This window comes from Canis aureus, chromosome X (assembly GCF_053574225.1).
Source record: "Canis aureus isolate CA01 chromosome X, VMU_Caureus_v.1.0, whole genome shotgun sequence".
In the NCBI taxonomy this organism is placed as follows: domain Eukaryota; kingdom Metazoa; phylum Chordata; class Mammalia; order Carnivora; family Canidae; genus Canis; species Canis aureus.
Window position 1 is genome coordinate 119,364,252 of NC_135649.1, and position 24,712 is coordinate 119,388,963.

The 24,712-nt window shown below is 39.9% G+C and overlaps 1 long non-coding RNA gene across 11 annotated transcripts in view; it reads right to left on the minus strand.

Moving 5' to 3' along the window:
- The window catches only part of LOC144308023 (uncharacterized), a 405,010-nt gene that overhangs the window by 201,703 nt on the left and 178,595 nt on the right, over nucleotides 1-24,712 (minus strand). The window lies entirely within an intron of this gene.

Genomic DNA, 24,712 nt, shown 5'->3' on the forward strand with positions numbered 1-24,712 from the left:
TCAAACAGCCGTGTCCTCATAGAAGAACCAAAAAAATAAAACAAAAAACAAAAAATAAAACAAAACAAACGAAACAAACAAAACAAAACCCCAAAAAACTAAACAAAACAAAAACTCCAAAAAATAGTCATCATTCTGAGAATGTGAGCAGTTGGATTACTGGTTCATCATAATTAGGAACAGGATTCTTGGTTCTACCTGAGTGAAGCCTGCAGCAGCTGTGTGTACACCTCCTCCAAAAGGCATATTTCCTAAAGGGATTTAGGGGATTTGCCTTAGCCTTTTCAGAGTGGCCCCAATCTGTTCTGTCCTTTGTGTTATATCTCTGAGACTCCTGGAATCTTTTCCAATCATTTATCGTCAAAGCTCTCCAAAACCTATTCTCAACTGAACTCTCTACCTCTGATGTCATTGGGAAAAAGGAAGCCACCAGCCTAGGACTCATGTGCCTATTTTAAGAATCTAATGTAATAGATACAGAAAATTTTCTGTATCCAGACTCTATTCTACATCCAAGAAATATTTCTTGATTCTAGAAAATAGGTACCAGGACAAGGTGGCTCTCAAAACTTCTCCCCATCACATGCCCTCTCTGCGTCTCTGAGTCACTTTTAGCATCCCCAAGCCCCAGGAGTCAACAGTAGTTCCTGCCTTATGGGCTTGTTCTGACAACTGAACTCTCTACCATACGTGAGATGCTTAACACAGATACGTGACACTGTGCATTCCTCCATAAGCTCTCTATAGAAGTCAACTCTAATGAGCACTGCTGATATTAACACTGTCATATAAGAAAGTAAGATGAGTGCAGCAGTCATTTCCTCATTTGTGTCTTTCACCCATTAATACCCCATACCCATACACATTAAAAACCATGGATATCCCCGGAAATATTCTCTCACTTTCTCCACCTGATACAATATACCCATAAAGTCATGATAACTAAATACCACACATAGCATAGTCACTACTTACTGGATGTCTGTTGTGAATCATGGGTTACACATTTAAAAAAATCATTCCTGAAAAATGAAAATATAAATGCAATGCAACTCATCCATCCAGTAAATATTTATTGAGCCCTCCACATATTATCTTGGTGATCTGCTAGTGATCAAAACCAATTAATTTGTTCTTAGTGAGAACTGATTTTAGTGTGAAGAGAGAAAAATGTCTACGGTATGTCAAGGGGTTGATAATTTATATGAAGAACAGATCAGGGGAAGAGCTAGAGGCTGCTGGGAGTGTCAAGGCATAACGACCTTGTGTGGTCAGGGAGAAAACGTGGAAGGAGGAGGGGCATGGGGTCAGGTATAAATCAGCACTCGCTTTTTCTCTATATGTTTTCAGAATGCTTGACTTGACGCATGCAGCATTATGCTCTGATCAAAACTAATAGAGGGACAAAAGAAAATTAGATTTCTCCACTGTCATAAAATACATAATAAAATGTGTTTAAATAATATGGGCAGCCCGTGTGGCTTAGCGGTTTAGCACCGCCTTCAGTCCAGGACATGATCCTGGAGACCCGGGATGGAGTCCCATGTTGGGCTCCCTGCATGGAGCCTGCTTCTCCCTCTGCCTGTGTCCCTGCCTCTTTCTCCTCTCTTTCTCTCTCTCTCTCTGTCTCTCATGAATAAATAAATAAAATCTTTTAAAAAATAATATTAGTTGTAAGGACTGCCCCTGTATTAGTCTGCTCCACAGGTCACATATTTTGGACTCTCCTTGGCTCCATGGAACAATGAGCATGTCTCTAAGACTTGATTTTGTATCCCTGAGGTCTGCCCCATGGTGGATATGGTGAAGGGTTAATAATGGAAAATAGAGCAGGTGTGTATTCTTTCTCCTTGAGCCCATCAAAGAAAGTTGATGCCATCTCCCCAACATGCTGAACCCTCACTCCTCTCATTCCCACTGTTTGGGACCAGTCAGTAGGAGGCTGTTGCCCAAATGAGAGATGGTAGCTTTGGAACCAGAGCATAACACCAGAGGCAGTCTTGCTTAGGCAGTAGAGCAGATGTATGATACAAATATTTAGGAAAAATAAGGCTAAGTGGAGGCTCAGTTTTTCTCATCCTCCTCTTTCATCCTTTTTCTTTTCTTTCACCATAAAAGAGAAGACACAAACTCCATGCCAAATTAGAAAGACCCTTGGAAGGATACAGAGCATGAGGTGCCCATTCTGTTCACAAGAAAGGCTGCTGCCTCCTGCCTCCCTCAGACCAAGGCAAGGGGAACAGATGACAGAGTCCTGAAGTGAACTCAGGAATCCTATGACAGAGGGAACACATGCTCACATCTTGGGGGCCAAGGGCAAGGATTTGTAGGTCGCTCAGATCTGTCTGGTATGGCCCAGAAGCACAGGAGAAGAAATGGCATATGGCAGCAAAGAAAAGGTGTCCCATGGACCCTGAGAGACAGGGTAAGAAGAACAGCTAAAATTCCAATTTCCCCATATGATGTGGATTTCAGCTGAGACAGAGCTGGGATGAATAGTGAGACATTGCCCGTGTCAGGTGGGACAGAATGTCCTATTGCATTTCAGCAAGGGGCCAACCAACAGCTGGGAATTGAGGGCAGCAGAGGGGCAAGCCAATGACTGGAAGTGATGCCATGCTCCAGTGCAATGATTATAAATAGCCTAGGATTTCAGATGTCATCTCATTGAAGAGGAGAAAGCAAGCTGTAAATGATTTAATTGACCCGAAATGAACGGGTTTACCTAGAATTTTGCTATAGCCTAATTGCCTGCCACCTGGCAAAATGAGGACTCAAATTTAGCCTATGCAGAGTTATTAAAAAAAAAAAAACAGAAAAATATTTTTATACAGCTAAGTATTTGATTTAAAGTACCTGACCCACTCACTCTTTTAAGGACTTGGTATTATCACTGATACCAGTGGTAATAATGTATCAGTATTAAAAAGCACAGCGAAACTAGAGAAATATTTGAGGCCTGGTTTTGGTTAAAAATAACAAACTAGGAGTGCACTGAGCAGGCAAAGCACTTACTTAATTTGCAAAAGCATTCACAAATTACCAAACAGGGCTTCCAGGAAGGGAAAGTCATTTGTAACAAGCTACGTGCTCTTGCCCTCAGGTTGACTTTACCTGGCATCATTTTCCATAACTTGCAATTCTGTTTACTTGGAAAGGAGCCGGGGAACAACTACTAAGGGATGTGGAGGGGGTTCCTGTAAAAGAGCCTTTAGAAAGCTTCTCCTCCTACTCTCTCATGATGTATATTTGTTCTTTAACCACACAATGTCAAGGGTTTCTTTGACCGGAGTTGACTTTTTTCTCTTTCAATTTCTTTTTCAATCTGTTTTTTTTCCCCCCTTCTTTCCCTATATAGAACCAGAAAGACTTAGTCTAGTGTAGCTTTCTTGCCTCTATATCAGGGCTTAGCAAACAGCTTATGGACCGATTCAGCCCCTTGCCTACTTTTGTAAATAAAGTTTTATTAGAACATAGCCTTGCTCATTTATTTGCATATTGTCTATGCCTGCTTTCACACTACAACAGCACACCTCAGTGACTGCACCAGTGACCATGGAATGTTCGCAAAGCTGGAAATATTTATTCAGTGGCCTTTTACAGAAAAAGTTTACCAACTTCTACTCTATACTGCAGTATGGACTGATCTATATTGAAGGACATTCTATAAAATACCTGAGCAGTACCCCCTTGAAACTGACGAGGACATCTAAAATAGGGGAAGTCTGAAAAACTGTCCCCGACTAGAGGACTAGAAGGAGCCATGGCATCTAAAGGCAAGGTGTTACCAGTGAGAATGTCTAAAATTAACAAGACAGGAAACAGCAAATGTTGGAGAGGATGTGGAGAAAGAGGAACCTTCTTACACTGTTGGTGGGAATGTGAACTGATACAGCCACTCTGGAAAACCGTGTGGAGGTTCCTCAAGAAGTTAAAATAGAGCTACCCTACGACCCAGCAATTGCACTACTGGATATTTACCCCAAAGATACTGATGTAGTGAAACATCAGAACACGTGCATCTCAATGTTCACAGCATCAATGCCCACAATAGCCAAACTGTGGAAGGAGCCACGGTGTCCTTTGACAGATGAATGGATAAAGAAATGGGTACATATACACAATAGAATATGACTCAGCCATCAGAAAAGACAAACACCCATTTGCTTCGATGTGGATGGAACTGGAGGGTATTATGCTGAGTGAAGTAAGTCCATCGGAGAAGGACAATCATCATATGGTTTCACTCATGTGTGGAATAGAAGAAATAGTGAAAAGGATTATAAGGGAAAGGAGGGGAACCAAGTGGGAAAAATTAGAGAGGGAGACAAACCATGAGAGATTCCTAACTCTGGGAAACAAGCAAAGGGTTGCAGAAGGGGAGTGGGGATGAGGAGATGTGGTAACTGGGTGATGGGCACTAAGGAGGGCACCTGATGGGATAAACACTGGGTGTTATACCATATGTTGGCAAACTGAACTTAAATAAAAAATAAAGATAGGGTGTTATCCTACAACAGAAAAAGACATTCAATAAAAAGTAAGGAAATCTAGAAAAAGTTTGGAGTTTAGTTAATAATATAACAATATTGATTTATCAATGATGGCCAAGGTACTGTGTTAATGTATATCAAGAACAGTCATGAAATGAACTCTAAATTAATTCCGTAACATCTCATACAAATGCAAGGACATCTTAAAAGTTAAGGAGAAAAACAGGGTCGCAGCAAATTTTTGGGTCCTTGTTTTATTTATTTATGCACTTTCAAAAAAATCCATCCTTTAACAGTATCTCTAATGAGGGAAGATCTTTTTTTCTTTAAAAATACTTTTCAAAGTCCTAGGTGACTTGAGTATATTGCACAAGGATTGGTTTCTACAACTCTAAGAGGAGGAGAATGTACTAAATAATATATTAGTTCCTTGCCAACTGTTTCCATGGAGTTGAGCAGACGTTCACACTAAAAGATTCATCTTGGGGCGCCTGCGTGGTGCAATCGGTTAAATATCCAACTCTTGGTTTCAGCTCAGGTCATGATCTTAAGGTCATGAGATCGAGCCGTGTGTTGGACTCTGCTCAGTGTGGAATCTACTTGAGATTCTCTCTCTCCCTCCCTTCTCCCCTTGCTAGTGTTTTCTCTCCAAAAAAATTAATATATGAATCTTAAAAAAAAAAAAAGTTTCACCTTGCTTTGTCCTCATAAGACTTGAAGTTTTCCATGATTACTGCATGCTGAATTAGATTTCCTGAAAGTCAACTCATCCTAAGCCACAGCACCTGTCTCTGAGGCGAAAGTCATTATGTGCACACATTCGGTGTACACCCTGAAATCTGGGACTCCTTGCATAGTTCTGAGAAATGCCTAGTGTGAGTGAAGGAATTTAGAGTGAAGATCTTGTGAGGGGAAGAAAGGATTGCTCTTCTGTAACAACATTAAGTCAATGGTACAAAAATCCAAAGAAGGCCTTACACAGAGAATCAATTCTACTAACAGTGGTATTGGGTGATGTGGAGGCCAAGAAAAAGTTCAGTCTCTAAACTGCCTAACTGCACCAACTATAATCAGAAACACACTGTTCAATACAGTAGCCACTCGCCACATGTAGCTGTTTAGCATTTAGAAGGGGGGCACTCACAAACTGAGAGGGCTGGGAATATGAAATACATTCAGACCTCAAAGACTAAATATGCAAAAAGGTGAAATATAAAGTACCTCCTCATATATTTTATGATGATTGCATGCAGAACTTCGAATATTTCACAAGCACTGTGTCAAATAAAATATAGTGTTAAATTCATTTTACTAGTATCTCTTTACCTTTCTGAGGCGGTTACTAGAAATTTTACAATTACAGAGCCACCTCAGATTTTGGCTTCTGTTGAAATTCTAGTAGTCAAAGATGATTTAGAAAAAAACAGAGAAAAATTTTATTATGTACTGTTTCAAGCACTATTTCATGTTCCCCCCAAAAAGCTTCTGAGTGTAATGTAGGAGGTTCCTCAGGAAATGAAGCATTCCTGTGTAAGTGTCAGGGTGATGCAGATAATCTTTGCATGATATTCTAAAAATTCAACAGTTTAATGTGGAAAAATACAAACAGTAAAACCAATGTTCACTTAAAAGGAAGACAGTAATCTCTGGAATTCCTTTTTTCCAGGAATGTCCATCTTTACACCTTGCTGGACAAAATTCATGCCCATTCTTCTCCAAGGGAGTGCAACTGCTCACCCTGACATGAATATCAGCCTTGCATCGCACACTACTGGACTTCCCTGACCAGTGACCAGTGACCAGGGTATATACCCTAAGGCTTCCCCAAAAGCAGGGCCATAGGTCCCTGAAGCTAAGAGCCTGCAGTGTTTTAAGCTCTGATCCTGACAGCAACCTGCTAGTGTGTTCACAGGCCAAAGAATGAGACTCAGTGTGGCCGCTCTAACAGCCTGTAACCCCACACAAAAGTGCTGGGTGGCTGCGTGGGTGCTTTGCTGCACCTTCACTCACTGGGTGTCTGCACTGTGTGACGCATGCCCCTCGGGCCGCCCCAGGAGATCTGCAGCCTTCCTGAGCTCCAGTGCCTGAGCTTCACAACTCACATGTATACAGCAGATAAAGACAGAACAAGCATCTGGTCACAAATATGCGTGGTCTTCACGTGAAGGATAGCAGAGTCACGATCAACGTGAGCTACTTTATAAATGTATTATTATTTTTTTTAAAGTATTTTTTTTCAATTTTTATTTATTTATGATAGTCACAGAGAGAGAGAGAGAGAGACAGAGACACAGGCCGAGGGAGAAGCAGGCTCCATGCACCAGGAGCCCGATGTGGGATTCGATCCCGGGTCTCCAGGATCGCGCCCTGGGCCAAAGGCAGGCGCCAAACCGCTGCGCCACCCAGGGATCCCTAAATTTATTATTATTATTTACTTAAAGGCAAGCTTTGACTTTCTGTCTTTTCAGTGAAATTCGTGATGTTGAGCTTTCAACTTCTTACAGTAAGACTTATAAGTTGAGGGAGTTGGCCATTTTACTAAATATAAAGAAGGTAGTTATTCTTGGCTTCAGTATTTATTTACTCCAGCAAATAATGAGAAAATGCTGCTCTGATGAAACAGTTGGCCCTTGCAGAAGTTATGACTTGTCTGTCTTCTATATGTTTTTACAATATGTTTTCACTTACATAATGGTTCAAATTATCTGCTAAGTGCCAAGGTCACACAAAGTTCATATTTTGAAAATACCTGTAAAAAAGAGTGCGGTGAAATGACTTTTTTCCTTGAGGCGGGGGGGGATGGGGAATTGTGTGCAGAGAGGGGCTCTTACTGCATCATTTTATCCAGTGAACTACAGCATTAGCTTCAAGTGACTGACCTCAAGCTATGCCGCAGCATCTTAATTGCTAGGAGAGATGAATACTTGATAAAAGATGGGTGAAAAGATTAGTTCTAAAGATAGCAAAGAATCCAGAGCATAATAAACCCAATCCTGAGCATGGCACCAACATCATTTCACCATAGTCTGTAGATAAGGGGCATATTTCACTGTTGGTATCATGTGTGCCTACAACCAGCCATATTTCCCATTCTTGCCATTTGACTCTGTAGCACGAAGGCACTTCCTATTGCAGAAAGTAGCTGCACATACCAGACTTTCATAATTACTCAGTGGGTCAAATGATCAACCACCTGGTTCCAACAGTTCTGAAATCCCAATACTCTTTTTTTATTGCTAATTTGATTAAGCACTGTCTTCATCTGAAACTCCATTTCAAATGCATTTTTTTAAATTAAATTTTGTTTCTTAATTGCCCTTCTCACAGCCCCTGAGCTGTCTGGAGGATCTGGAGATGCCATCCATTTAAGAAACCACTATTCTCACATGGGAAAAGTCTACGGAACTACTTTTTGCAGACTGCAAACGTGAATTAATATGCAAAAGACCATTATTCCGAGAGTACAAATGCCACTGAAAATGCCATTCACATCCTTGCTTTCCATCTTTATTTATTTAGAAGTCACTTCTCAGAGGAGAATCAGGATAGGAAACCTCCTCTGGCCGAATCCTAGTTTTATTATCACGGGGACCACTCACAGGAAGAAGTGGCATTAGTCTTTTCTCCTCCACCTTCTGTAACACACAGTCTTGGGAAGATAGTTAACAATTCTGTATTGTACACTTCAAAGTTGTTAAGAGAGTTGATGTCACATATTTTTAGCATAATCCAGACAGGAAATTAAGGGACAGTATGGTGTTTGCTAATGCTACACTGGTTATCCCACGGCAACATATATGAGTATCCCATCAATGCTGTTGTACATCTCAAAATTACACAATGCCGTATGTCAATTATATGATAATAACATTGGGGACAAATATTATGAAATTCTCCCCACCCCCAGACCTTGACTTGCTTAATCTTTTGCCTGCATCGGTTTTTTTGGATCTCCCCTCTCTTTAGCTCCTACAAAGACTCAATTCTCCAACTCTGAGCAGTGCCTCCTTGCCCTGAATTGCGTGGTCCTCAGGACACCCTTGATTTGGCAAGTAGGACACACAACCTGTACTGCCTTTTTTTTTTTTTTCTAATGTGAATACTGCATCTCTGTTCCCACATGCATTGTCCTTAAGGCCATAAAATGTATTTTATTAGAATTTTATCATGTCTGCCCAGGAATATGGAAAGGGAGATGACCAATTCAGCTCAATGGGAAAATATTATGGACTGTGTATTGGAAATGGATTTTTATAGGCTGGCCACAAGACTATGCCTTTCAACTCCTTTAAAAGACTCATGGATGACCACCTGGACTCTGTCTTCTAGAATCTCACAGGAATTTCTATGGCCTTTTCTTGTAGCCTTTTCTTGTAGCTCCCCATCCATTGTTTTAAATGACACTGGTTATGATTCTTCAGTTATTTATTATGTGTCCCTATTTATTCACCTGTGGCACTACTGAGTCACTCCTTCAACACATATTGTAATATAGACAGCTGACAGGTCAACTCTAATATTTTATGACTTACAAATCATACACTGATGTCTAAAGAAGCAACTTCAGTTAGCCCACTGTCTGTTCCTAAATTTCTCACCGCAGGAGAAAGATGTTCCCTCCTCCCTGGATATTCATCTCCAAAAAATACACTCGGAATTTTCAGGGAACATGAGGTAAGCATTAAAACTTTTTTCTCAAGATAATGAAACATAAACATAACAATCATGGTTTGAGCAAGATTTGAAAATACATCTAGTGATATTTTACCTTTAAGTTCAATTTTCCCCCTAAGTAGCTTTAAGATTAAATCTAGAACAAATAACTCTGTAAGCACATAAGTAGACCTTTTTACTTGATTTTAAGAGTTTGGAGTAAACCAATTTCGGTCTCCAATGATTAGAGCAAGGGCACTGAAATTCATTCCTGCTCTTTTTGTGTTTCTAGAAAATGATCCATTTATAACATGTGCTGATATAATCCTATATCTAGGTAGAACAATTATGTTGTTATCCAGGGTTGCTTAAGGAAACACTGAGGTTGTTTTAATACACATGTTAATAACAGTATTAGTTAAGAATGGTGGAGGTATTGCATTTCCTTATGAACTAGAAACATGTCTCTAAGATTTCAGGCAAAGATAGGTACCAGGCTCCTTAAAGAAATAAAAATTCTTAATTCCAAGTTATTGTGGACATTTTTGTAGAATCTAATAATGCATTTTAATAAAGTAGAAATACTACAGGTTTTATACTAATAAATGATTCAAAAATCAGTGAAAATATCCTAAATGATGGCACCTCATATATGCTAAAAATTATCCTTTCCAAAATGTCCCTAAGTAAATATTCTGTTTTAAGTATCATGTTGATGAGTGTTTCTCCACTAGTTCCCCAAAGATGGCAGCATGTTCATTACATGTCTGACGCCACCCTTTAACTTTCATTTTTATGCAGGCTGCCCACGATTCATATACCAAATGACATTGCTTCTAGATCTATGCATTCTAATAAGAGACTTAGCAGAATATATCACAAAAGCAATTATACTACATTTTATGTGGAAAAACAGTATTTTTTGACTAGGGATGAAAAATAAGGAATCAGGAAGATGTGTCACTCAGGAAAACCAATTGTTATATCTCTGTCCACTCATCTTTGACTTCTCTGCTATCCTCCTCCTCCTCCATTCCTTCTCTGTGTTCAGTTCTATCTCCCCTTGTTATGCTTGGCCTGGGACTTCAGGGGAAGTAAACCCATGTCCAGCCTTGAGCATGAGTCGGATTCTAATAAGGACCAGTGCGGTCCAAGGCTTTCATCTGGAAAGGGCAACAGTGGCCAGATACTTCAGAGTATGCCAGATTTGTAAAACAGTGTACGACCAGCAAGGAAGTTGGCTCTCCTGCCTTTGAAAGCAATGGGTTCAGGAATACCATGCCACCACTCAGGCGAATGAGAGTAAGGGATTTCCTGAGGTATTCTAAGAAAAGTGTCTTTGCTCTTTCAGCACAAGTAAAGGACCAGACAGCCTTCTTCCTTTCCGACTGTGAGAGCAGAAGTCCTGAAATGCTCGGTCTTGCTCTACCACGGAAGCAAAGAATGACTTATTTTCAGAGCTTCATCAACAAAGTCAATGCTTTAAGACATTTCCCAAAGAAAAAGTATCTAAGAACTACAAAACGCTAAGACTAAATGAATGGAAATTTAAAGATACATTCTAATGAGTGTTCCTTTCAGCCTTAATAGGCTGCTCTGAGAAGGAGCTGCCTCCAACCAACTGAAGCCCTGGAATTAACATAGAATTGAATTCATAATTTGTACCCTCCACTGGTCTTTCATCAGCTCACTTTCCCAAGTGTGGATCCTGCAGACCAGAATTTCAGATCCCAGAGGGTTGAACTGAATTAGAAATGGGGTGGGTTGTTCTTTGCTTTCTATGCTTGGAGAGTTCTCTGGCATTGAAATATTAACATTTGTACTGACATATTAATAAACTTTGTTAAGGATTTTCATTGTTGTGTCATCTAGGAGATCTTAATTTTATATTTTCCCCTTGGAAATGTAGTGGATGAAATAAATACCTGGTTTTCCTATCATGTGCTAATCTAATTCATAAGTATCTTTTTAAAAAAAATTTATTTATTTATGATAGTCACACAGAGAGAGAGAGAGAGAGGCAGAGACATAGGCAGAGGGAGAAGCAGGCTCCATGCACCGGGAGCCCGACGTGGGATTCGATCCCGGGTCTCCAGGATCGTGCCCTGGGCCAAAGGCAGGCGCTAAACCGCTGCGCCACCCAGGGTTCCCTAATTCATAAGTATCTTATACTGTAATTAGACACTTGGATTTTCATCTACAGAGAGCTTCTCCCTCCCTCCTTTATCCTTCCTTCCTCCTTCCTCCTTCCCCCTTCTTTCCCCATTTCCTTCCTTCCTTCCTTGGTGATCTTGGTGAGAACAGGAATCATTGCTTTCTTCTAGGATAGCACTGAAGCAATTTCTTCTAATTTAAACACGGTTATTTTGTTCAACTCTGTTCTGTCTAGATGCTGGGTGAGATGAAGGCACCTGGAGACCTAATGACAGAGTAGGACTGGAGTCAAAAGTGTATCTCCTGATCTGTTAGCGACCACACTAGCTTTAAAGAAGTGGAACCCCACCTCAAAGATCATTATAACAGACCAGACCATTTCCACGGGCACAATTTTGAAAGTCTTCACTCGGCTGGTTCGAATCCCTTGGTTTGATCAGGTTTCCCGAAGTTTAAAAGCCCCTCCCTGTTACTTTGTTCTTGCCTATGGTCTTTCAATGCACGTTTTTCCTCTCAGAGTGATGACCTTTCTGTGTGCATGCATTTTCTTACCTGGACTATTCTGTCCAGCACCTAAATCAATTATAGCAGCACGAATCTCTGAGCATGAAATGACTTTCGGGAGCTACATTTCTCTCAGTCACCAGAAGAAATCCACCCTCAAAAATGAGCTGCCGTCAAGCAAAGTGTTTTAAAAGGTTGAGGGTATTTGATAAACACTACACGAAAACGTTCAATTAAAATTGGTCAAGTGACTGTAACAGATAGAAAAATAGAAACTGTGGATTGCTAAATTAGATTAGGCCATAGACTGCTGGTCCATTACACCCCGTAGGGTGTCCTTGACAGTGTTTTAAACATCAAGATCCACAATACAACAGACATTTCCTGAAAATGGACTTGACACAGTATCAGAAGGGGACACAAGAAACTTCCTGACCTAAAGGGCCAGAATCTGTCTCATATTATTTAACTTGCTTTACATGTTTTTTTTTTTTTTCACTCTATATCTTTATATAGCTAGGTTGTCTGATACCGTAGATAGTAGCTACACAGGGCAATTACATTCATATTTAAACACATTAAAATTAAAAGACTATGTTTATCTTTTTTTTTCTTGATGAATTATTTAATTTAATTTAATTTAATAAATATGAGTTAGTTAATTATTTTAGAAAGAGAGAGAAAGTGTAGGGAGGAGCAGAAGGAGAAAGAAATTTTAGCAGACTTCTCGCTGAAGTTGGAGCCTGACATGGGGCTTGTCTCGACCCTGAGATCTTAACTCAAGCTGAAACCAAGAGTCTGACACTTAACCAACTGAGCCACCTGGGGATCTGACTATGCTTATCTTGATGAGCACAGACAAAAGTATGTAATTTTGAATCATTATACTATGCACTTGAAATTATTCTAACGCTGTATAGTTACTGCACTTCAATAAAAAATAAAAACAGTACGATTCATAAAAAATGTAGATTAAAAAAATGAAGTTTCTCTATCACCTTAGCCACATATTAGTAGCCACATGTGGCTAGTGGTTACCATATTGGATGGCACAGATAGGAAATATCTCAAGTATCACAGAAAGTTCTAGTGAACACACTGCTATACAGGATGTAATTATATCTGAGGTTCACTCTCAAGGCTTGGGTTTCTGTTCTCTGGGGTGAGCATTCTGCTACGTTAGTAACAATCTCTGCACTGAGTGTACAAACCCCCATATCTCTGTCAGAACCATGTGACATTCTTCTTCAGCTCCAAATCATTCAGCTCTTCCTCTGACCCACTCAATACCCACACTCCCCTCTCATGAATATACCAGGCCCTTGAGGATTTCCAAGGCCCATGCCTCCGGCATTTATTAGTCTTCCATCCTCATCCTACACCAGCTTGGGGTTCAAGCCAGATGGAGACTCTCTGCTCACTTCTTTCCTACTTTTGAGCAATAGAAACTTTGCCTCCTACACCATTGCTCTCAGCTTTCCACACTTCATAGAGTATTTACCTGCTTCTGGGGAATCAGATAGACTTTTCCCCTAAGTGGGAATTCCTGAATCACTAAATACGTCCATTTTAGAACTTGCATCCCAGTGATTAGTAGATATGCCTTCCAGGTCCAGTTTCCTTAGAGCATCTTGATGTCTGTGGGTCTTGTACTTTAGCATCTCTCTATGCCTGATGCATATTAGGTAATCGATGCATTTGGAATTAGATTTAATTTCTACACCATGATAGCTCTTTGGAAACTTGTTTTGGCCTGCACGAGTAAGCACAAGTGTTACCACAGAAGTGCTGCATTGTATTGATCCAAAATATTAACTTTATGTTCTCTTACAATTTCCACAGGACATTAGTACAGAAGAAGGATTTTAAAAAGGTGCTTACTATTATAATTATAATATTATAATTCTATAATTGGATGGCATTCTATCTTGATACAGTGGATAGTCTAGTGTGTATACTGTCTTCTTTTTAACATCTCCCAATAAAGCCTTGCTTGCTGGAATCAAGACTGCTTTGGTGTAAGGCTGACAACACCCTTTCTTCTCTATGTGTGTTCCTCTCTTGCTATCTGTCTATGCATACACACACACACACACACAACAGGCACACACATGCACGCATTTTTCTTTCTCTGTGGTCTGTGTACCTTGTCTCTCCAGCCGTTGCACTCTCATTCTCTCGCTCTCGCTCTCACGCTCACACCACTGTGTTTGTTTTATATTGTTCTGACTCCCCTCCACAAATCCTCTAATTCTCATTGCATTTGTCTGCTCCAGCTGCCTGCTGGGTTTGATCCTCTCCCTTCATTCTCTGCTCTGATTCTCGTCTCTGTGCTCTCTCCCCTGTGAACGTGGCGGGGCCTCAGCCCATGGCCCCACACAGCCCAGGCGAAGCTCCTCTTCAGGGAGGGTCATCCTTCCTGAGATGTGCACCCAGGCTGCCCCTTTGCTGGGAAGAGCCAGCCCTTTTCAGCTGTTGCAGAGGTTACAGCTGACAAGGGGGGAAGAGCGAAGGTACACCCAAGCATGAACTCAGCCACACCACTGCAGGATAAAATTCTGGGAGGTTCCAGAAAGGTAAACGATAAACCCCATGGGACAGGGGAAGCAGAGGCAGAGGAGTGCGGCTCTTCCACATAGCACTTTAAAACCTCAGGGTTATTGCAGTTGTTCAGACTTTCTGGGGTGTACATATTTAAATAAAGTGTACTCAGCTCTAAAATACTAGATGGTGATGAAAATAATTGATCTACATGTGATCTACACAGCTCTGCACCTCTGATTTTCAAAACAGTGCACCACAGAAGTCACAGTGACTCAAAACAGTGATGCCCATTGATAAAAAGCATCCCTCCTACGGTGCCAATGAGTTTTTCTTTCACTTCAACCTGAGACAGTCTTGTGAAGGAACACATGAATTCGTTTATCCCAACACTTATTCCTGGGCTGTACACTGCCTCTGCCCTGCCACGACAGACACAGACCCTGAGAACAGACAGGAGCATGGTCTGCTTTCAGCAATGTCACTATCGCCCCTGTGGAGTTACACAAACGGAGAGAAGAGAGCCGTTGTACAGGCCTTTACTTTTGATTCATCATGTAGTAAAGAAACGTAGGGCACCATCCATAGAACTTGTCTGGTTACTGCTCTGCGGGAAGCCCCCAAATACATTTATAATGACATGGGGGAATGACACACTTTCCTTCCTCGGTGCATGTCCCCATTGTGCCTGGGTAGCTGGAATTCCTAAAGAAGAAACTAATTGACATAGCTGCCTTCAAGAGCCCAGGTGGGGACAATAGCTTGTAGCACATACACACGAGTTTGTATCCTACAAGAACGTGTTTTGAAAACAAATTGTATGTGGCAGATCGCTTATTAAGGCTATTTTGCGGGGGGAGAGAAAAGGAGATGCAACCAGAAAATGTGGTAAGTCAAGTAGGGATTGCTCTATAAACGAGTCTTGACCTAGTCACATGCCCAGTCACCTTGCAGGTGAGGGTGGTAGAGGTATAACAGACATGACACGCAACAACCACAAGGGTAAGTGGTGACGAAGTCTTCAAGAACTGATGATCTGCGGGCACTTCTGCATTCGCACAAAGTCCATATTTGGAATGAGTTTTCCACTGTTGGACAGATAATTATTTCAGTTCAAGATTCAATGGGATGCCCTTCCTGAGATTAAACCCTTCAGATTTTATTTTCTTCAGGTGCCATCACTGCACTGGTTGTATAGAATGTCTTTGTTTTGTTTGCCTACATAAATATGAGAAAACAAACAGATCTGCTTTACTCAAAGTCCACCAATTTAAACAATCTCATTCAAAAACACACTCAAAAAACATGCAGAATAATGTCCAACTACCTATCCAGACACCATGGTGTAGCCAAGTTGACAATGTAAAATGAACAATGGCACCATCCCTCGCTCTTATTTCTGTTTTGAGATTCAGAACAGTCACACAATGTCTACTCAATATTTATCTCCACCAACTTTCAAAGATACTTCAAGTTCACTCAAGAGAGAATTCAGAATTGTTCTCTTTAGACCACACTCCTTCTACTAGCCAATCCGTGTCCATCAGTTACGCAAACTGGAGGCCTGAGATACGTTCCTGAGGATTCCCCTCACCAATCTCTTCCCACAAGCAAATGACCAGGTATTGCTCCGTCTTGTTAACTTCAAATCCGCGACACCTGCAGCAGCATCGAGTCAGCTCTGTCTTCACTGAACAGCACCCTCATGCAGGCCACTGTCCCCTGTGGGCTGGATCTAACTGCTCTGTCCTCTTATTGTCTCTTGTTCTTAGGGAATGGCTACAACTCTCAGTACTTCCTAGAAAGCCCTGCAGGATCCTTCCTCCTCTCTGTTCTGTGCACATTCATCATGGGCTGTGATGTTCTCCCCCTTGGAACATCCAGACGCCCCTCCCAGCCTATCACCACCAGCTGCAGAAACCTCAAGTTCCCAACCACCCTAGCACCTCGCCCGGCAGCAATGACCCCCCCAGGCAACTCTACCACCTTGTCCCAGGCCTGATGAACACATATCAATCCATCGGGGACACCTTCTCTGAACCCCAAGCCAGATGGGCCTTCCAACAGAATGTGTCACATTCTCAATGACATATTTTCTGTGATTACTGCTTCATTATCTGACTATCCACAAGCCTGCAGATTGCTTAAGGAGAGGTGTTTTGTTGAGGTGAAACTTTACTTTCATTGAAACAGTAAGTACACCAAAAATGTTTGCTTAATGAGTGATTTTTCATTGTTCTCGGTTTTTATCTCATTCATAATTTTTTTCCATGGGGCGCTGTAACCAAGAATAACACCTTTCCATTCTCTCAGTGATGTCTGATTCCTCCTATGTCACCATTCCCACAAACAGAATTGAACATGGATTTGAGAGAAGTGGGCATCTGCTGTGTTTTCACGATTATGAACAGGAAAAAAAATGTTTCTGTTCAAATGAAAGCAGGCCTTCCATTAACACCTATGGTGGTCCCTTCCTCAGTAATTCCTGAGTGAGAATCATGAATTCTCCCTTACTGACACACATCAGTGTGTCCAACTCCCTTACTGACACACATCAGTGTGATGATAGCAACAAGCACTTTGTTCAACACCACCTGAACATATAAATAACAATCAGAATATGTGAGAACTGCCATTTAAAAATTCAGTCAAGTAGGGTGCCCCTGGCTGGTGCAGTTAGTAGAGCACGCAACTCTCCGTCTCAGGGTCCTGAAATCTAGCCCCATGCTGGCTAGATAGATTACTGAAAAATAAAATCTGAAAGAGTCAGTCAAGGATTCATTGTTATACACTTAGGCATAACTTGGAGATTTTCCACACTTTGTTTTAAATAGCAATGACAAAAATAAAATAATAAAATAAAATTGTTCATGAAGCCATATTGACTTCTAGATGAGTCAATCCCTTCATCAGATTCACCTTTACAACTATGGCAGTAACTGGTTACCAAAAGGAGAAAATATCAAGTGAGGAATGTGTCCATGGTATCCTCAGAGCATTGGGCTGTCTTCTGCCCTGGCTTTATCTTTTTATCTTTACAGGGCTTTTCTACAACTTCCGTAGCATTTCTGCTATAGAATAAGCGAATGATACAATCACAAGAATTCACTTCCATCATACTTGGCAGAGGGGACCATATTCGCAAGGCTGTCTGGTTCTATTAATTCTAGAGTTTTTATAACACATCTGCCATCACATACATATACATAAGGCAAAGGTAAGAGGAATTAGAAACCAAAATACAATAATTACATCTAATAATCAGTATATCTGCAGTGTGGAAATTCTGTACAGCCAAGAGTTCTTTAAAAACCATACCCAAGCACATGCATACATGCACTGCACAAATTCGTTAGATCTGAATGGGATATAATAAAGCTCCAGTGTGACCAACACAGTTAGACAATTCCTTGCCATTTAAATTTTTAGGGGTTTAATCCTCCTCAGCCACTTTTAGGTAAAAAATGACATGGGTAATGTGTTTTACACACGACATACCAATCTGAAAAAAAGAACTGTGCATATTTTAATTTTAATAAAACTTTCCATTTATGCTCCTGCTTAAGTTAACACTGAATATTTCTGTTCCAGAATTACAGGAACCTTTCAAGTATTATTGAAGGGTTAACCATTACAGGGGAAAACCATGACACCCAGTGGCCAAAGACTTTCAATGCTGCATAAATTTCTCTGTGTCCTCTGTTCTTTGTATCTGCCATAAATTTATCTATCTACCTGTCAATATATCTGCTTACTTGTTGAATAAAATACATAAAGTTGAAATAGGTAATGTGTTTATGATTTCATATTTTCAGCATATTTGCATGAAAACTATTAAACTGAAAAATGACAGATGTCAATGTTGTACAGTTTGTGTGCCGATACAGGGTACCTGTGTCAACGTTACTCCGAACATATCTCTTAAATACCTATTTACAAAGAACCTGCTCATCTCCACTCATGATTAGAACTCATTCTGTTCTGGCCTACTTTTTTTTCCCCCTGAAAAACTCCTCAGAGAAAGATGAAATGAATTATTCACTGGGTAAACCAATAATGGAGGTACTCTTATTTATATATTAAGCAGAGTACTGCATAATAAAAAGAGAACTTTTATGATGAGTAATTTATTCATACTTTTATTGCTCCTCTTTCCCTGGCCAATTTTACTTACTACTATTTTTCTTCCTTGATTGATCTCATTCCTTTTATAAACCTAGGAAGGTATACAGTAGTGGTTAAGAAAAAGTTCTAATCAGATTCCAATCTTTTCATGTAATTGAAAAGTTTCCTAAGGTCCTCAAACTTCACTGTCCTTAGTTGAAATAGGGGATTATTTTTTTTTAATTTAAAAATACTGTAAAAATAGTAGACTTATGAGCAATAAAAAATGTACAGAATCGTTGAATCGCTGTATTATACACTTGAAACTAACAGAATGCTGTAGTTAACTATACTTGAATTAAAATTAAAAACTTTAAAAATATGGTATAAATAATTCCTATGTCTCTATGGTTACTATTAATTTGTATCCAGTGGATAGATTCTCCACCTGTTGAATAAAATCAGGGGAACTCTGGAAGAATCATTTCCCTAGTGTACCATTCATTCATTTCTTGTGTTTCCATTTCAGTACTGTTCTCCAGGAGATATAGCTGATGTGGGGGCTCACTGGGTGCCTTGAGAATGGATATTCAAACATGTTTATTGTCTGCATTCTTTAACTTACTTGGGCATGTTAATACTGAAAGTGAACAAAATTTCCCAAAAAGAGATCAGGTGGTGTTCTGGGCCTGAAAAATTGTCTTTTATGACCTAGTCAACTTTGGTTTCAGAATTGTTCTCTGAGATTCTTTATGGCCCAAGAAGCCAACAAACAAATACATTCAGAGAAAAAATAATTTTCTTCTATTTTTTAAATTTGAGGTCCATCTCTTTTCTTTGTTTTCTCCTTTGAAAACGGAGTAGGCTTTATAGCCCTCTGTCCCATTTACCTCGGCTTCCTTCCTGTACTGTTTTATTGCCAAAGTACAAGACAAGATGTTTGTGGTACTAAAGATGGAGGTGCTCCAAGTTTTCCAACTGACTGAACTCTGTCTCTCCATGGATGACATGCAGTACAGACAGGGCGGCAATATAAAGCACAAGTGTTAATGAACCCTCCACGACGCCCACAGAAATTAGACCACATGGATGTCAGCAGCTGGCCTTTCTGAAAGAAGACTTCAACTACTTCCATTTTGACTTCAAATTTCCTCATTGGGGATCCCTGGGTGGCTCAGGGGTTTAGCGCCTGCCTTCGGCTCAGAGCGTGATCCTGGAGTCCGGGGATGGAGTTCCACCTCGGGCTCCCTACATGGAGCCTGCTTCTTCTTCTGCCTGTGTCTCTGCCTCTCTCTCTCTCTGTGCCTCTCATAAATAAATAAATAAATAAATAAATAAATAAATAAATAAATAAAATATTTTTAAAAATCTCCTCATTAATTAATTCTTTCCATCTTATCTCTTAAATAAGGCAAAAGATCCTGAGAGCAAAGCACTCCCTGATGGGAACCCCCTCAAACCGTAAGGACTGCCTTGAGCTAGCAAGACCCCATGATTGACCACAAAGACAATGATACACCTGATCTTTACTGCCCACCTGCTCATACCCACCGAGTACCATATTTTCCTTATATGAACCTCAAAATAATTTGGAGACAGTCTTTGAGATGTTAGTCTGCCTGCCGTCTTCCTGGTGTTGGCCTCACTGAAATGAGTTTGTTTCTAGTTTGAACACCACCGTCTCTCTGCCTTTGCATTCTGTCAGCAGCAAGTGGCTGAACCTGGTCTGTTTGGGACCTCCAGAGCCACGTGCTCCTACACCCCTGCGCCTTGGCTGCATTCCTACGTTCCATGTGGAAGGGGTGATGTACACGGAGCAAATCCTGAGAAGTCATCTATCTGTACCACCATGCTGACTACTCCTTCTCAACCCCAAGCTGTTTCAGGGACTTTTGAAGCACACCTGGAGTTCAGAAATGTTCAGTATCTGCTAAGAAATGGAAATAACTCCCCCCCCCCCACTTTTAATTTCTGTTTATGGTGCAGTATTTAAATAAAATCAGGTAGGGGGTTAGCCTTCTGATATATCAGCTGCCTTTTCACATACCATGCACCTTCAATATTCATTTGGGAAAAACGAGCCTCAGATACTTGGAGAGAGGTGAAGTAGGAGAATAGTAATTAAAGAGCCAAAGACAGATCAACCAAGAATGGACTCCATATCCCATCACATCTTCATCAGTAACTTAAGCACAGCTGCTCTGTGGCTGTGATGTTGTGATTTATGGTAAGAAATATATATTTGATTTCTGTCCGTGGTTCCTGGCACACAGCTCCCAAAATTCTTGTAATTTCCTCTGTAAAAGCAACGAGGCATTTTTGTTTTGTTTTATAACTTAATTTTATTTCCAGCGCCTGAAATAGCTCCAGAGCCACTAAGGTGAAATGGGTGCTTTTGTTATTCAAAACAAGCCCCTTTCAACCACACCAGAGGTTAAATGAATGAGGTGACTTTCGAAAGCCCCTGAGGATGGGGGCTGGTTGCCAGGGGAACCAACCTTGAGATGAGAGGGTTGGAAGTTTCAGGCCCACCTCTGACTCCGGGGAAGGGAGAGAGGCTGCAAACTGACTCTGTCACTCATGGCCAATGATTCGATCAATCTTGCCTCCATAAAAATCCCAAATTATGGGGCATGAGGATCTTCTGGGTTGATGAAAATTGTTGGTGCTGGCGTGGCGTGGAAGCTGCCAGCCCCTACCCACAGACCTTGATCTACTTATCTCTCGAACCTGACTGTTCCTGAGTTATATCCTGTTAGAATCAACCAGTGATCCAGTAAGTGAAATGTTTTCCTGAGTTTTGTGAGCTGCTCCATCAGATTAATCAAAACTGAAGACGAGGAATCTGATTTATAGACAAATGGTCAGCAACACGGGTGACAGCCTGGATGTTAAATTTGCCTCAGCCCTGGTGGCTTAGCGGTTTGGCGCCGCCTTCGGCCCAGGGTGTGATCCCCAGTCCCACATCGGGTTCCCTGCATGGAGCCTGCCTCTCCCTCTGTCTGTGTCTCTCTGCCTCTCTTTCTCTCTCTGTGTCTCACGAATAAATAAATAAAAACCTTAAAAAAAAAAAAGAGTTAAAAAAAAAATTAGCCTCTGAAGGGTGGGGGAAGGTAGTCTTGTGGGACTGAGCCCTTACCCCATGGGATCTGACCCTATCTGCAGGTGGACTGTGTAAAACAGAGTAAACTGTAGCATACTCAACTGGTGTCACAGAATTGCTCGGTGTGGGGGGAACCCACACACATTTGGAGTACAAAGTATCCTGTAAGTAATAAAAATACAGAAAAATAGAAAGAAGAACATTTTTCCTTTACATTGAAAAAAAACATTTTTATAATGTCTATTTCATAATCTATACAATAATATTTATATCCATTAATTCATTTTTTGATATTTTTATTTCCATCATAATAAATATTTATATTTTTCCATAATCAAGTGTATCAGTTCCTTTGTAGTAGATTTTTAAAAAAAAGTTTGTGAGGATGACATTTGTTTCAGTTTATAAAATGACTTGTTATTATTGAATACTAGAGAAATGGTCCTTCCTTGCGTTGATTATAAGGAAATTTGGTTATATTTCAATCTCAGCCTTTCCTCTCCCTTGGTGACGGGAGACTTTCCAGGCCATACTATCGTTGGTTTTCAAACAACAGCATTGGCTGGTATGTCCATGACTGTTTAGGTTGGGTGCTTAGCAGATTGATGTCTGTGTTCCGCAGACATCTCTGCCACACTGTCTCTGTCCATAGTGTAAGGCTGTTAAAATAACTGCAGAGATTTCTCGGTGTCTGTGTAACATTTTTCTTAGCCACTGGCTTTTAGCTTTCTCACAATCTCTTTCTTGTTTTTACACAAATAGATCCATTTCTGCCAGTATGTAAAGTGGTCTCATATCCCATTCAATGCTGAGCACACGCCTGTCTAATGCACATTTCTGCCATGAATAATCTGTTCACACGGTACTTTACTAGGCTTGAGGAGTTTTAAAGTTGAACCTAGCTTTGGAGGATGCAGACAGTGACTGTGTATAGATGATGAGATGCTACCTTTTTTCCTTTAAATTATATGCCCAATGTGGGGCTCAAACTCACGACCTCGAGATCAAGAGTCAGAGTCACATGCTCTGCTGACTGAGCCAGCCAGATATACTGAGATGCTACCTTAAAAACTTTATCCATATGTAGTAACAATATTTAATGTACCTAGTAAACAGAACATATTTTTTTGGGTTAAACTCCTTTTAAAATGAAAGCTATACACTCTCTTAATAAATAATAATTAATAATACACACAGGCACTCACATGTACATACCTACATGTGTGTACATGCACACACATACACACTTAAAGTGTACCTAGGCATGGTCCACCCAGAGATGCATCACCTGATACATCTTACTTTGACTAAATTATATTTAAAAGGAAACTTATGCCCTTAATTGTACATATTGCATACAATTGTATTCTATATAATACTGTTATGCATGGATCTTATTTATTATTTAGACTTTAAGTAAATGGATTTGTGTATATACGTACACAACTTGCTCCTATACATATAAGTGTATAAACACATAAGTAACAGGACAATTTGTATATATACATATTTTGTATATACATAATATATGGAACAATCTAAAGACTGAATATTTAACTATTTAATAATTTTTATTTTTAGATGCAATAGGGGTATTATAAGATTTATATATAAAATTCTATGATGTCTGAGATTTTCTTCAAAATAATTTCCTGGGGTATGGAGGAATGGCTTAAAGTGCTGATGATACCAAACTGGCCATGAATTAATTACTGCATAATTGTAGAACTAGTACACAGGAGTTTATCACTACTTCCCTGAAACCCTTCACCTCCCTGAATCCAGTACCCAATCCCACAGACGAACACCAGACATGGATAAGCACTTTCATCAGCTTCTTACACAGCCTTCAAAATTACTTTATGAATTTACAAAAAAACACAAATGCAGAGTTTTATTTCCCCTTCTTTATGCAGTAAATAGAACATAGACATGGATTTACAACTTCCTTTTTTCTACTTAACATTGGAGAATATTTCTTATCCTTCCATGGTAGTGGCAATCCTGTCATTGGAGCATACATATTCTATTTAATCCTTTCTCTACTGAGAGAGACTTAGGTTGCTTGGAAACCTTTACTATTAATATGTTATTCATAAGTGACATTGTGCAAATACCCTACCTATCCCACATGCACACATATATCTGCAGGATAAATTCTCCTTTGCTATACTTCTTGTAGTTGGAAGTTTCATGTCTTCTGACCACATGGTCATCCTCTAGAATGTTAGCTGCTAAAAGAATTCCTTCCCCGACATCATCTGCTGGGTGGGCTAGGAGGCCATGCATGTACCCCTAGAGAGTGCAGGACATGTGTTCCTCATGGCACTTCTCACACAGCATGCACTGCCACTGCAGGGGCTCCTTACTTTCTGCCATTTCAGCTCTGTCTTATTCACTTCCTCTCATCTGTGCTTTATACTTTGTCTAGGCCAGAAGAGGCTCTCACAGTGTTTGTTACATGAACGCTGAAGAAAATAACTGAGGTCTCTATGTGTTATATAATCTCTAAATCAATTTTAAAATGAAAAAAAAAACTGGCAAAGAAGAAATAAAAAAGCTCATATTAAAAATAAGTATAACATAATCAAATTCAGGAAAAAATATAAAAAACATGGTTAAAAGTAATCCAAAAGTAACATTTTTCAAATTTTGGATGCAATGGGAATGGAACTAATAATATCTTTTTCTTTTTCTTTTTTCTGCTTTTATTGCCTGTGGAAACTCCATTATAACCAAGCATACTTTTATAACAATTTTGTTTTTTAAAAAAACAACACAACAACAAAAAAACACACAACATAAAAGTTGATACAGTAACAAAGAAAAAATATTTATCCTGTATACATAAATATATATATATGTCTTTACATATGGACATGGGGCAATCATCTATTATCATTTTGGAATGGTTATATGGAGTTGTTTTGCTAAAGCACATTTCAATTAAATGTTCCTCAATAAACGAATTTCTCCTAAATTCAGCCACTGCTTCACTGACTGATGTACTACTCATGAATTAATTCACTCAATATCTCAGCAAATATTTATAGTGGTTTTCTTCTTAGTAAAAGACTATGTTAGTGCTATAAACTATTCAAAATCTGTTGCATAATAATCCTGGGCTCTGTAAATTTAGAGGAGAGCAGGAAATAATGTT